At 50.5% G+C, this 14477-nt stretch overlaps 1 protein-coding gene across 1 annotated transcript in view; it reads left to right on the forward strand.

Moving 5' to 3' along the window:
• Positions 1-2125: 2125 nt before the first annotated feature.
• Positions 2126-14477, forward strand: part of DISP3 (dispatched RND transporter family member 3) — a 117995-nt gene continuing 105643 nt past the window's right edge. The window contains exon 1 of the mRNA XM_075329109.1: positions 2126-3136. The gene's annotated coding sequence lies outside the window, so the exon portion shown is untranslated. The remainder of the gene's footprint in view (positions 3137-14477) is intronic.

Raw genomic sequence — 14477 nt, forward strand, 5'->3', positions numbered from 1 at the left:
GTGAGGAGGAGCATTACACCTGTGGAGTAATTTCTCTGCAGCGCCCCCGCAGGTGAGGAGGAGCATTACACTGTGGAGGAATTTCTCTGCAGTGCCCCCGCAGGTGAGGAGGAGCATTACACTGTGGAGGAATTTCTCTGCAGTGCCCCCGCAGGTGAGGAGGAGCATTACACTGTGGAGGAATTTCTCTGCAGCGCCCCCGCAGGTGAGGAGGAGCATTACACTGTGGAGGAATTTCTCTGCAGTGCCCCCGCAGGTGAGGAGGAGCATTACACTGTGGAGGAATTTCTCTGCAGTGCCCCCGCAGGTGAGGAGGAGCATTACACCTGTGGAGTAATTTCTCTGCAGTGCCCCCGCAGGTGAGGAGGAGCATTACACTGTGGAGGAATTTCTCTGCAGTGCCCCCGCAGGTGAGGAGGAGCATTACACCTGTGGAGTAATTTCTCTGCAGCGCCCCCGCAGGTGAGGAGGAGCATTACACCTGTGGAGTAATTTCTCTGCAGCGCCCCCGCAGGCGAGGAGGAGCATTACACTGTGCACAGTGAACTGAAAGGTTGGACATGTCGGGTCCTCTGAAGAGAAGCGCCGTCCGGTCCGGCTAATACACTGTATTCATGTGTGGACCAAATATGGGGAATAAGACCCCCATCCCATATTATTAGGGGGGTCTCGGTCGCCCCGTAGAAGTTTGCTATCCTCTAGCTCTTAAGATAGGGGCCACATAAATTGCACAGTTTGTGAGTTTTGTGCCTGGGAAAGCTGGATACCATCAATGTGTGTGAGACCCCCGTGTGATGTGAGACCCCCGTGTGATGTGAGACCCTTGTATGATGAGACTCATGTGTGATGGGAGACCCCCGTGTGACGCCTGTGTGCTGAGAGACCCACGTGTGCTGCGAGACCACCATGTTACCCCAGTGTGATGTGAGACCCCGTGTGATGAGACCCCTGTGTGCTGAGACCCCCGAGTGATGTGAAACCCCCATATGACCACAGTGTAAGGTCAATCCCCTGTGTGCTGTGAAACCCCCGCGTGACGAGACCCCCGTATGTTGAAAAAAAAAATGTGACCCCTATGTGCTGAGACACCCCATGTGACCCCAGTGTGATGTGAGACCCCGTGTGATGAGACCCCTGTGCGCTGAGACCCCCGATTGATGAGACCCCGTGTGCTGTGAGACCCCCACGTGACCCCGTGTGATGAGTGACCCCTGCGTGCTGAGAGACCTCCCATGTGAACCCTCTATGTAACCCCAGCGTAGTGTAGACCCCCGTGTGACCCCAGCGTAGTGTGACCCCCACGTGACCCTGTGTGATGAGACCCCCGTATGCTGAAACAAAAAACCCATGTAACCCTTATGTGCTGAGACATCCCCATGTAACCCCAGCGTAGTGTAGACCCCCGTGTGACCCCAGCGTAGTGTGAGACCCCCATGTGATCTCTGAGTAGTGTGAGACCCCCGTGTGACCCCAGCGTAGTGTGACCCCCACGTGACCCTGTGTGATGAGACCCCCGTATGCTGAAACAAAAAACCCATGTAACCCTTATGTACTGAGACATCCACATGTGACCCCAGCGTAGTGTGAGACCCCCATGTGATCTCTGAGTAGTGTGAGACCCCCGTGTGATCTCTGAGTAGTGTGAGACCCCCGTGTGACCCCAGCGTAGTGTGAAACCCCCGTGTAACCCTAGCGTAGTGTAAGACCCCCGTGTAACCCTAGCGTAGTGTGAGACCCCAGTGTAGACCCCCGTGTGCTGTGATTCCCCCGTGTGACCCCAGTGTAGACCCCCGTGTGCTGTGATCCCCCGTGTGTGGAGCGCTGAGTGCCGGCGCCTTCCCCGGCCGTGTATATATATCCCGGGGCTTGTACCATGCGCGGGCGGTGCAGGGACGTGTCCGGCCGCTGCAGACTCCGGGGCCCGCGCTCCACGGTGCAGCCTCCTCCGGGGCAGCTGCGATCAGCACCGCGGACAGCGCCCGCCACCGCCGCCGCCGCCCTGTGCAGACACCGGGGCCGGGAGGAAGGAGCCTCCCCCTCTGTCGTGCGGCTCAGTGGTAGGAGCCCGGATCACAACAAAGGAGAGCGCCAGATAAAAGCCATAGAAGCGGAGGGAGCAGCACAGGAGGCAGCACAGGCAGCACTGACAGCTCGGGCAGCACAGGAGGCAGCACTGACAGCTCGGGCAGCACAGGAGGCAGCACAGGCAGCACTGACAGCTCGGGCAGCACAGGAGGCAGCACTGACAGCTCGGGCAGCACAGGAGGCAGCACTGACAGCTCGGGCAGCACAGGAGGCAGCACTGACAGCTCGGGCAGCACAGGAGGCAGCACAGGCAGCACTGACAGCTCGGGCAGCACAGGAGGCAGCACTGACAGCTCGGGCAGCACAGGAGGCAGCACTGACAGCTCGGGCAGCACAGGAGGCAGCACTGACAGCTCGGGCAGCACAGGAGGCAGCACTGACAGCACAGGAGGCAGCACAGGAGGCAGCACTGACAGCTCGGGCAGCACAGGAGGCAGCCCTGACAGCTCGGGCAGCACAGGAGGCAGCACTGACAGCTCGGGCAGCACAGGAGGCAGCACTGACAGCACAGGAGGCAGCACAGGCAGCACTGACAGCTCGGGCAGCACAGGAGGCAGCCCTGACAGCTCGGGCAGCACAGGAGGCAGCACTGACAGCTCGGGCAGCACAGGAGGCAGCACTGACAGCACAGGAGGCAGCACTGACAGCACAGGAAGCAGCACAGGCAGCACTGACAGCACAGCAGGCAACACAGGCAGCACTAACAGCGAGGGCAGCACAGGGAGCACAGGAGGCACCACTGACAGTGCGGACAGCACAGGAGGAAACATTGACAGCACATGCAGCATTGACAGCACAGGAGGAAGCACGGACAGCAGAAGCAGGACTGACAGTAGCATAGGAGGCAGCACTGACAGCACAAGCAGCACTAACAGCGTGGACAGCATAGGAAGCAGCACTGAGTACAGGAGGCAGCACTGACAGCACAGGAGGCAGCACTGACAGCACAGCAGGCAGCAGTGCAGGCACACAGGCAGGGAGCTGGCGCTCTACTCCATCACCAGGTCCAGCAGGGAGCCCCCCGCAGCCCCCTCACAGCCCTCTGCTCCAGGTAAGTGCAGGGTGAGGGAGACACTGAGAAGAATGAGGACAGGATGGCAAGTTCTGAAAACTGTGTGAGGGCAGGGGGCAACTATATGTGTGAGGGCAGGGGGCAACTATATGTGTGAGGGCAGGGGGCAACTATATGTGTGAGGGCAGGGGGCAACTATATGTGTGAGGGCAGGGGGCAACTATATGTGTGAGGGCAGGGGGCAACTATATGTGTGAGGGCAGGGGGCAACTATATGTGTGAGGGAAGGGGACAACTATATGTGTGAGGGCAGGGGGCAACTATACGTGTGAGGGCAGGGGGCAACTATATGTGTGAGGGCAGGGGGCAACTATATGTGTGAGGGCAGGGGGCAACTATACGTGTGAGGGCAGGGGGCAACTATATGTGTGAGGGCAGGGGGCAACTATATGTGTGAGGGCAGGGGGCAACTATATGTGTGAGGGCAGGGGACAACTATATGTGTGAGGGCAGGGGGCAACTATATGTGTGAGGGCAGGGGGCAACTATATGTGTGAGGGCAGGGGGCAACTATATGTGTGAGGGCAGGGGGCAACTATATGTGTGAGGGCAGGGGGCAACTATATGTGTGAGGGCAGGGGGCAACTATGTGTGAGGGCAGGAGGCAACTATATGTTTGAGGGCATGGGGCAACTATATGTGTGAGGGCAGGAGGCAACTATGTGTGAGGGCAGGGGACAACTATATGTGTGAGGGCAGGGGGCAACTATATGTGTGAGGGCAGGGGGCAACTATATGTGTGAGGGCAGGGGGCAACTATATGTGTGAGGGCAGGGGGCAACTATATGTGTGAGGGCAGGGGGCAACTATATGTGTGAGGGCAGGGGGCAACTATATGTGTGAGGGCAGGGGGCAACTATATGTGTGAGGGAAGGGGACAACTATATGTGTGAGGGCAGGGGGCAACTATACGTGTGAGGGCAGGGGGCAACTATATGTGTGAGGGCAGGGGGCAACTATATGTGTGAGGGAAGGGGACAACTATATGTGTGAGGGCAGGGGGCAACTATACGTGTGAGGGCAGGGGGCAACTATATGTGTGAGGGCAGGGGGCAACTATATGTGTGAGGGCAGGGGGCAACTATATGTGTGAGGGCAGGGGACAACTATATGTGTGAGGGCAGGGGGCAACTATATGTGTGAGGGCAGGGGGCAACTATATGTGTGAGGGCAGGGGGCAACTATATGTGTGAGGGCAGGGGGCAACTATATGTGTGAGGGCAGGGGGCAACTATATGTGTGAGGGCAGGGGGCAACTATGTGTGAGGGCAGGAGGCAACTATATGTTTGAGGGCATGGGGCAACTATATGTGTGAGGGCAGGAGGCAACTATGTGTGAGGGCAGGGGACAACTATATGTGTGAGGGCAGGGGGCAACTATATGTGTGAGGGCAGGGGGCAACTATATGTGTGAGGGCAGGGGGCAACTATGTGTGAGGGCAGGAGGCAACTATATGTTTGAGGGCATGGGGCAACTATATGTGTGAGGGCAGGGGGCAACTATGTGTGAGGGCAGGGGGCAACTATATGTTTGAGGGCAGGGGGCAACTATATGTTTGAGGGCAGGGGACAACTATATGTGTGAGGGCAGGGGACAACTATATGCGTGAGGGCAGGGGGCAACTATATGTGTGAGGGCAGGGGGCAACTATATGTTTGAGGGCAGGGGGCAACTATATGTTTGAGGGCAGGGGACAACTATATGTGTGAGGGCAGGGGGCAACTATATGTGTGAGGGCAGGGGGCAACTATATGTGTGAGGGCAGGGGGCAACTATGTGTGAGGGCAGGGGGCAACTATATGTGTGAGGGCAGGGGACAACTATATGTGTGAGGGTACATTGCAATTATATGTGTGAGGGCAGGGGGCAACTATGTGTGAGGGCAGGGGACAACTATACGTGTGAGGGCAGGGGGCAACTATACGTGTGAGGGCAGGGGGCAACTATGTGTGTGAGGGCAGGGTACAGGACGCACCTATGTGAAGTATAGGGGCTATATGTATCTATGTATAAGGGTGTAGGAGAGCAATAGGTGTATTGGGGGATAACCCTGTGTATGGGGAGTAACTATGTATGTGTATCTGTATGGGGGTAACTATATGTATCTGTATGGGGGTAACTATATGTATTTGTATGGGGGTAACTATGTATGGATGGGTAGCTGTGTGTATGCGGGGTAGCTGTGTGTATGTGCTCGGGGGTAGCTGTGTGTATGGGGGTAACTGTGTGTATATTTATAGGGGGTAGCTGTGTGTATGTGCTCGGGGGTAGCTGTGTGTATGGGGGTAGCTGTGTGTATATTTATAGGGGGTAGCTGTGTGTATGTGTTTGGGGGTAATTGTGTGTATGTGTATAGAGGGTAGCTGTGTGTATGTGTTTGGGGGTAGCTGTGTATGTATATGGGGGTAGGTGTGTTTATTGGGGAGTAACTATGTATGTGTGTATGGGGGTAACTGTGTATATGTGTGTGGGGGGGTAGGTGTGTGAACAGTGGGTAACTATATGTATGGGGGTAATGGTGTGTATGTGTATGGGATAGCTGTGTCTGTGGGGGGTAGCTGTGTGAACAGTGGGTAACTAGAATGTATGGGGGTAACTGTGTGTATATGTATGGGGGTAACTGTGTGTATGTGTATATGTATGGGGGTAACTGTGTGTATGTATATGGGGGTAACTGTGTATGTATATGGGGGTAGCTGTGTGTATGTATATGGGGGTAACTGTGTATGTATATGGGGGTAACTGTGTATGTGTATGGGGGTAGCTGTGTGTATGTGCTCGGGGGTAGCTGTGTGTATGGGGGTAGCTGTGTGTATATTTATAGGGGGTAGCTGTGTGTATATTTATAGGGGGTAGCTGTGTGTATGTGTTTGGGGGTAACTGTGTGTATGTGTACAGTGGTAACTGTGTGTATGTGTTTGGGGGTAACTGTGTATGTATATGGGGGTAGGTGTGTTTATTGGGGAGTAACTATGTATGTGTGTATGGGGGTAACTGTGTATATATGTATGGGGGGGTAGGTGTGTGAACAGTGGGTAACTATATGTATGGGGGTAATGGTGTGTATGTGTATGGGATAGCTGTGTCTGTGGGGGGTAGCTGTGTGAACAGTGGGTAACTAGAATGTATGGGGGTAACTGTGTGTATATGTATGGGGGTAACTGTGTGTATGTGTATATGTATGGGGGTAACTGTGTGTATGTATATGGGGGTAACTGTGTATGTATATGGGGGTAACTGTGTATGTGTATGGGGGTAGCTGTGTGTATGTATATGGGGGTAACTGTGTATGTATATGGGGGTAGCTGTGTGTATGGGGTAACTGTGTATGTGTATGGGGGTAGCTGTGTGTATGTGTATGGGGGTAACTGTGTGTATGGGGGTAACTGTGTATGTGTATGGGGGTAGTTGTGTGTATGTGTATGGGGGTAACTGTGTGTATGTATATTGGGGTAACTGTGTGTATGTGTATGGGGGTAACTGTGTGTATGTATATTGGGGTAACTGTGTGTATGTATATGGGGGTAACTGTGTGTATGTATATTGGGGTAACTGTGTGTATGTATATTGGGGTAACTGTGTGTATGTATATTGGGGTAACTGTGTGTATGTGTATGGGGGTAACTGTGTGTATGTATATTGGGGTAACTGTGTGTATGTATATGGGGGTAACTGTATGTGTATGGGGGTAACTGTGTGTATGTATATGGGGGTAACTGTATGTATATGGGGTAGCTGTGTGTATGTGTATAGGGGTAGCTGTGTCTGTGGGGGGTAGCTGTGTGTATGTGTATGGGGGTAGCTGTGTCTGTGGGGGGTAGCTGTGTGAATCTGTCTGGGGGTTACTATATTTGTGTATTAGGGCATAGAAGGAGCTATATGATGTGGGTATAGAGAGTGCGTGTACGTATGGGGGTGTATGGACAGCTGTGTATACAGGGGGGCTGTGTATACAGGTGGCTGTGTATACAGGGGGCTGTGTATACAGGGGGCTGTGTCTGGTGTCTGTATGTATTGTTATGTATTGGGGATATCTCTGGTGTGAGCAGATGGAGGCTGTGCTATGGATGTGTCTGTATGAGAGTGTAGGGGGCGGCTGAACATATGTGATGGTATAGGGGCACTTATATCGAGTGCTGGTAGAGTTATAGGGTCTTATTGTAAGGGTACAGTATATAGGGAACAGGGGTATGTTTTTATGTATAAGAGAGAATAGAGGGATACGTACATGTATAGATTTATTTATGTGAGTATAGTAAACAATGATATGTATAAGTGTATGTATGAGGGGGTAATGGTATGTATGTCTGTATGACGGTAACAATGGTAAATATTTGTAAAGGTGTATATGAGTAGGGGTGTATATGAGTACAGGGGTGTGTATGAGTACAGGGGTGTGTATGAGTACAGGGGTGTGTATGAGTACAGGGGTGTGTATGAGTACAGGGGTGTGTATGAGTACAGGGGTGTGTATGAGTACAGGGGTGTATATGAGTACAGGGGTGTGTATGAGTACAGGGGTGTGTATGAGTACAGGGGTGTGTATGAGTACAGGGGTGTGTATGTGTACAGGGGTGTGTATGAGTACAGGGGTGTGTATGAGTACAGGGGTGTGTATGAGTACAGGGGTGTGTATGAGTACAGGGGTGTATATGAGTACAGGGGTGTGTATGAGTACAGGGGTGTGTATGAGTACAGGGGTGTATATGAGTACAGGGGTGTGTATGAGTACAGGGGTGTGTATGAGTACAGGGGTGTGTATGAGTACAGGGGTGTATATGAGTACAGGGGTGTATATGAGTACAATGGTGTATATGAGTACAGGGGTGTATATGAGTACAGGGGTGTGTATGTGTACAGGGGTGTGTATGAGTACAGGGGTGTGTATGAGTACAGGGGTGTGTATGAGTACAGGGGTGTGTATGAGTACAGGGGTGTGTATGAGTACAGGGGTGTATATGAGTACAGGGGTGTGTATGAGTACAGGGGTGTGTATGACTACAGGGGTGTGTATGAGTACAGGGGTGTGTATGAGTACAGGGGTGTGTATGAGTACAGGGGTGTATATGAGTACAGGGGTGTATATGAGTACAATGGTGTATATGAGTACAGGGGTGTATATGAGTACAGGGGTGTGTATGAGTACAGGGGTGTATATGAGTACAGGGGTGTGTATGAGTACAGGGGTGTGTATGAGTACAGGGGTGTGTATGAGTACAGGGGTGTGTATGAGTACAGGGGTGTGTATGTGTACAGGGGTGTGTATGAGTACAGGGGTGTGTATGAGTACAGGGGTGTGTATGAGTACAGGGGTGTGTATGAGTACAGGGGTGTGTATGAGTACAGGGGTGTATATGAGTACAATGGTGTATATGAGTACAGGGGTGTATATGAGTACAGGGGTGTGTATGTGTACAGGGGTGTGTATGAGTACAGGGGTGTGTATGAGTACAGGGGTGTGTATGAGTACAGGGGTGTGTATGAGTACAGGGGTGTGTATGAGTACAGGGGTGTGTATGAGTACAGGGGTGTGTATGAGTACAGGGGTGTATATGAGTACAGGGGTGTATATGAGTACAATGGTGTATATGAGTACAGGGGTGTATATGAGTACAGGGGTGTGTATGAGTACAGGGGTGTATATGAGTACAGGGGTGTATATGAGTACAGGGGTGTGTATGAGTACAGGGGTGTGTATGAGTACAGGGGTGTATATGAGTACAGGGGTGTGTATGAGTACAGGGGTGTGTATGAGTACAGGGGTGTGTATGAGTACAGGGGTGTGTATGAGTACAGGGGTGTATATGAGTACAGGGGTGTGTATGAGTACAGGGGTGTGTATGAGTACAGGGGTGTGTATGAGTAGAGGGGTGTGTATGAGTAGAGGAGTGTGTATGAGTACAGGGGTGTGTATGAGTACAGGGGTGTGTATGAGTACAGGGGTGTATATGAGTACAACGGTGTGTATGAGTACAGGGGTGTGTATGAGTACAGGGGTGTATATGAGTACAGGGGTGTATATGAGTACAGGGGTGTGTATGAGTACAGGGGTGTGTATGAGTACAGGGGTATGTATGAGTACAGGGGTGTGTATGAGTACAGGGGTGTATATGAGTACAGGGGTGTATATGAGTACAGGGGTGTGTATGAGTACAGGGGTGTGTATGAGTACAGGGGTATGTATGAGTACAGGGGTGTGTATGAGTACAGGGGTATGTATGAGTACCGGGGTGTGTATGAGTACAGGGGTGTGTATGAGTACAGGGGTGTGTATGAGTACAGGGGTGTGTATGAGTACAGGGGTGTATATGAGTACAGGGGTGTGTATGAGTACAGGGGTGTATATGTGTACAGGGGTGTGTATATGAGTACAGGGGTGTGTATGAGTACAGGGGTGTGTATGAGTACAGGGGTGTATATGAGTACAGGGGTGTATATGAGTACAGGGGTGTATATGAGTACAGGGGTGTGTATGAGTACAGGGGTGTGTATGAGTACAGGGGTGTGTATGTGTACAGGGGTGTGTATGAGTACAGGGGTGTGTATGAGTACAGGGGTGTGTATGAGTACAGGGGTGTATATGAGTACAGGGGTGTGTATGAGTACAGGGGTGTGTATGTGTACAGGGGTGTGTATGAGTACAGGGGTGTGTATGAGTACAGGGGTGTGTATGAGTACAGGGGTGTGTATGAGTACAGGGGTGTATATGAGTACAGGGGTGTATATGAGTACAGGGGTGTATATGTGTACAGGGGTGTGTATGAGTACAGGGGTGTGTATGAGTACAGGGGTGTATATGACTACAGGGGTGTGTATGAGTACAGGGGTGTGTATGAGTACAGGGGTGTGTATGAGTACAGGGGTGTATAGGAGTACAGGGGTGTGTATGAGTACAGGGGTGTGTATGAGTACAGGGGTGTGTATGAGTACAGGGGTGTGTATGAGTACAGGGGTGTATATGTGTACAGGGGTGTGTATGAGTACAGGGGTGTGTATGAGTACAGGGGTGTATATGACTACAGGGGTGTGTATGAGTACAGGGGTGTGTATGAGTACAGGGGTGTGTATGAGTACAGGGGTGTATATGAGTACAGGGGTGTGTATGAGTACAGGGGTGTATATGAGTACAGGGGTGTATATGAGTACAGGGGTGTATATGAGTACAGGGGTGTATATGAGTACAGGGGTGTGTATGAGTACAGGGGTGTATATGAGTACAGGGGTGTGTATGAGTACAGGGGTGTGTATGAGTACAGGGGTGTATATGAGTACAGGGGTGTATATGAGTACAGGGGTGTATATGAGTACAGGGGTGTATATGAGTACAGGGGTGTATATGAGTACAGGGGTGTATATGAGTACAGGGGTGTGTATGAGTACAGGGGTGTATATGAGTACAGGGGTGTATATGAGTACAGGGGTGTGTATGAGTACAGGGGTGTGTATGTGTACAGGGGTGTGTATGAGTACAGGGGTGTGTATGAGTACAGGGGTGTGTATGAGTACAGGGGTGTATATGAGTACAGGGGTGTATATGAGTACAGGGGTGTGTATGAGTACAGGGGTGTGTATGAGTACAGGGGTGTGTATGAGTACAGGGGTGTATATGAGTACAGGGGTGTGTATGAGTACAGGGGTGTGTATGAGTACAGGGGTGTGTATGAGTACAGGGGTGTATATGAGTACAGGGGTGTGTATGAGTACAGGGGTGTGTATGAGTACAGGGGTGTGTATGAGTACAGGGGTGTGTATGAGTACAGGGGTGTATATGAGTACAGGGGTGTGTATGAGTACAGGGGTGTGTATGAGTACAGGGGTGTGTATGAGTACAGGGGTGTGTATGAGCACAGGGGTGTGTATGAGCACAGGGGTGTGTATGAGTACAGGGGTGTGTATGTGTACAGGGGTGTGTATGAGTACAGGGGTGTGTATGAGTACAGGGGTGTGTATGAGTACAGGGGTGTGTATGAGCACAGGGGTGTGTATGAGCACAGGGGTGTGTATGAGTACAGGGGTGTGTATGAGTACAGGGGTGTATATGAGTACAGGGGTGTGTATGAGTACAGGGGTGTGTATGAGTAGAGGGGTGTGTATGAGTACAGGGGTGTATATGAGTACAGGGGTGTGTATGAGTACAGGGGTGTATATGAGTACAGGGGTGTGTATGTGTACAGGGGTGTGTATGAGTACAGGGGTGTGTATGAGTACAGGGGTGTGTATGAGTACAGGGGTGTGTATGAGTACAGGGGTGTGTATGAGTACAGGGGTGTATATGAGTACAGGGGTGTGTATGAGTACAGGGGTGTGTATGAGTACAGGGGTGTGTATGAGCACAGGGGTGTGTATGAGCACAGGGGTGTGTATGAGTACAGGGGTGTGTATGAGTACAGGGGTGTATATGAGTACAGGGGTGTGTATGAGTACAGGGGTGTGTATGAGTACAGGGGTGTGTATGAGTACAGGGGTGTGTATGAGTACAGGGGTGTATAGGAGTACAGGGGTGTGTATGAGTACAGGGGTGTGTATGAGTACAGGGGTGTATATGAGTACAGGGGTGTATATGTGTACAGGGGTGTGTATGAGTACAGGGGTGTATATGAGTACAGGGGTGTGTATGAGTACAGGGGTGTATATGACTACAGGGGTGTGTATGAGTACAGGGGTGTGTATGAGTACAGGGGTGTGTATGAGTACAGGGGTGTATAGGAGTACAGGGGTGTGTATGAGTACAGGGGTGTATATGAGTACAGGGGTGTGTATGAGTACAGGGGTGTATATGAGTACAGGGGTGTATATGTGTACAGGGGTGTGTATGAGTACAGGGGTGTATATGAGTACAGGGGTGTGTATGAGTACAGGGGTGTATATGACTACAGGGGTGTGTATGAGTACAGGGGTGTGTATGAGTACAGGGGTGTGTATGAGTACAGGGGTGTATATGAGTACAGGGGTGTGTATGAGTACAGGGGTGTATATGAGTACAGGGGTGTATATGAGTACAGGGGTGTATATGAGTACAGGGGTGTATATGAGTACAGGGGTGTGTATGAGTACAGGGGTGTGTATGTGTACAGGGGTGTATATGAGTACAGGGGTGTGTATGAGTACAGGGGTGTATATGAGTACAGGGGTGTGTATGAGTACAGGGGTGTATATGAGTACAGGGGTGTATATGAGTACAGGGGTGTGTATGAGTACAGGGGTGTGTATGAGTACAGGGGTGTGTATGTGTACAGGGGTGTATATGTGTACAGGGGTGTGTATGAGTACAGGGGTGTGTATGAGTACAGGGGTGTGTATGAGTACAGGGGTGTATATGAGTACAGGGGTGTGTATATGTGTACAGGGGTGTATATGAGTACAGGGGTGTATATGAGTACAGGGGTGTGTATGAGTACAGGGGTGTGTATGAGTACAGGGGTGTGTATGAGTACAGGGGTGTGTATGAGTACAGGGGTGTATATGAGTACAGGGGTGTATATGAGTACAGGGGTGTATATGAGTACAGGGGTGTGTATGAGTACAGGGGTGTATATGAGTACAGGGGTGTGTATGAGTACAGGGGTGTGTATGAGTACAGGGGTGTGTATGAGTACAGGGGTGTGTATGAGTACAGGGGTGTATATGAGTACAGGGGTGTATATGAGTACAGGGGTGTGTATGAGTACAGGGGTGTATATGAGTACAGGGGTGTATATGAGTACAGGGGTGTGTATGAGTACAGGGGTGTGTATGAGTACAGGGGTGTGTATGAGTACAGGGGTGTGTATGAGTACAGGGGTGTATATGAGTACAGGGGTGTGTATGAGTACAGGGGTGTATATGAGTACAGGGGTGTATATGAGTACAGGGGTGTGTATGAGTACAGGGGTGTGTATGAGTACAGGGGTGTGTATGTGTACAGGGGTGTATATGTGTACAGGGGTGTGTATGAGTACAGGGGTGTGTATGAGTACAGGGGTGTGTATGAGTACAGGGGTGTATATGTGTACAGGGGTGTGTATGAGTACAGGGGTGTGTATGAGTACAGGGGTGTGTATGAGTACAGGGGTGTATATGAGTACAGGGGTGTGTATGAGTACAGGGGTGTATATGAGTACAGGGGTGTATATGAGTACAGGGGTGTGTATGAGTACAGGGGTGTGTATGAGTACAGGGGTGTGTATGTGTACAGGGGTGTATATGTGTACAGGGGTGTGTATGAGTACAGGGGTGTGTATGAGTACAGGGGTGTGTATGAGTACAGGGGTGTATATGAGTACAGGGGTGTGTATATGTGTACAGGGGTGTATATGAGTACAGGGGTGTATATGAGTACAGGGGTGTGTATGTGTGATCTGCAGGGGGGATATGTGTGTATATATATATATACTGTATACACAGTACTGTCCACACAGCAGATATCTAACGCTCTTGCTCCATATGGGGGAGGAGGGGGCAGAGTATCCCGGGGTCCGCGGGCCGTGTTCTCGGGGATTGTCGGGTCACACAGAGGTCACCCCAGGACAATTATAGTATAGCAGTGCTAATACTCCAGGAACACTATGATACCATCACCATCAATAATAATACTGTGATAATACTACAGTGATATAATATAATACTGTGCTGGTAATGTAATGAGATAATGATATCTGCCATTGCTGTATACTGTGCACTGTGCTGGGGCTGCATTGTTGCTGTATACTGTGCACTGTGCTGGGGCTGCAGTGTCTGGGACCTTTGTGGGGGGGGGGGGCAGCCGCCTTTGTCTACAGAGCCACATGGAGGCTGTGATGGGGCTCCGCTGGTGTGTACAGGGGCTGAGCCGGAGATGAAACCTCCGCTGCCGATTACACGGAATGTCACCATTTCCCCTTTTAGTTCATCAATAAAAAACAAATGTTAAAAACTGGGAACAAATCAGAGCCAGGATCAATATTCTGCGTCTCCAGACAGTGTCCGAGGACATAATGTGTCTCCAGAGCTTGTATCAAGATGAAATGTTTTGAAATAATGTATTAGGACATAATATTATAGTTTATAATGTCTCCAGATATAACGTCTCAGGATATATAATGTATCAGGATATAATGTATCAGGATATAACGTCTCAGGATATATAATGTATCAGGGTATAATATATCAGGATATAATGTATTAGGGGATAATGTATCCGGGTATAATATTATAGTTTATTGTGTCTCAGTATATAATGTCTCCTGATATAACGTCTCAGGGTATAATGTATCAGGGTATAATATAATGTATCAGGATATAATGTATCAGGGTATAATATAATGTATCAGGATATAATGTATCAGGGTATAATATAATGTA

The sequence above is a fragment of the Anomaloglossus baeobatrachus genome, chromosome 11 (assembly GCF_048569485.1).
Source record: "Anomaloglossus baeobatrachus isolate aAnoBae1 chromosome 11, aAnoBae1.hap1, whole genome shotgun sequence".
Lineage (NCBI taxonomy): Eukaryota > Metazoa > Chordata > Amphibia > Anura > Aromobatidae > Anomaloglossus > Anomaloglossus baeobatrachus.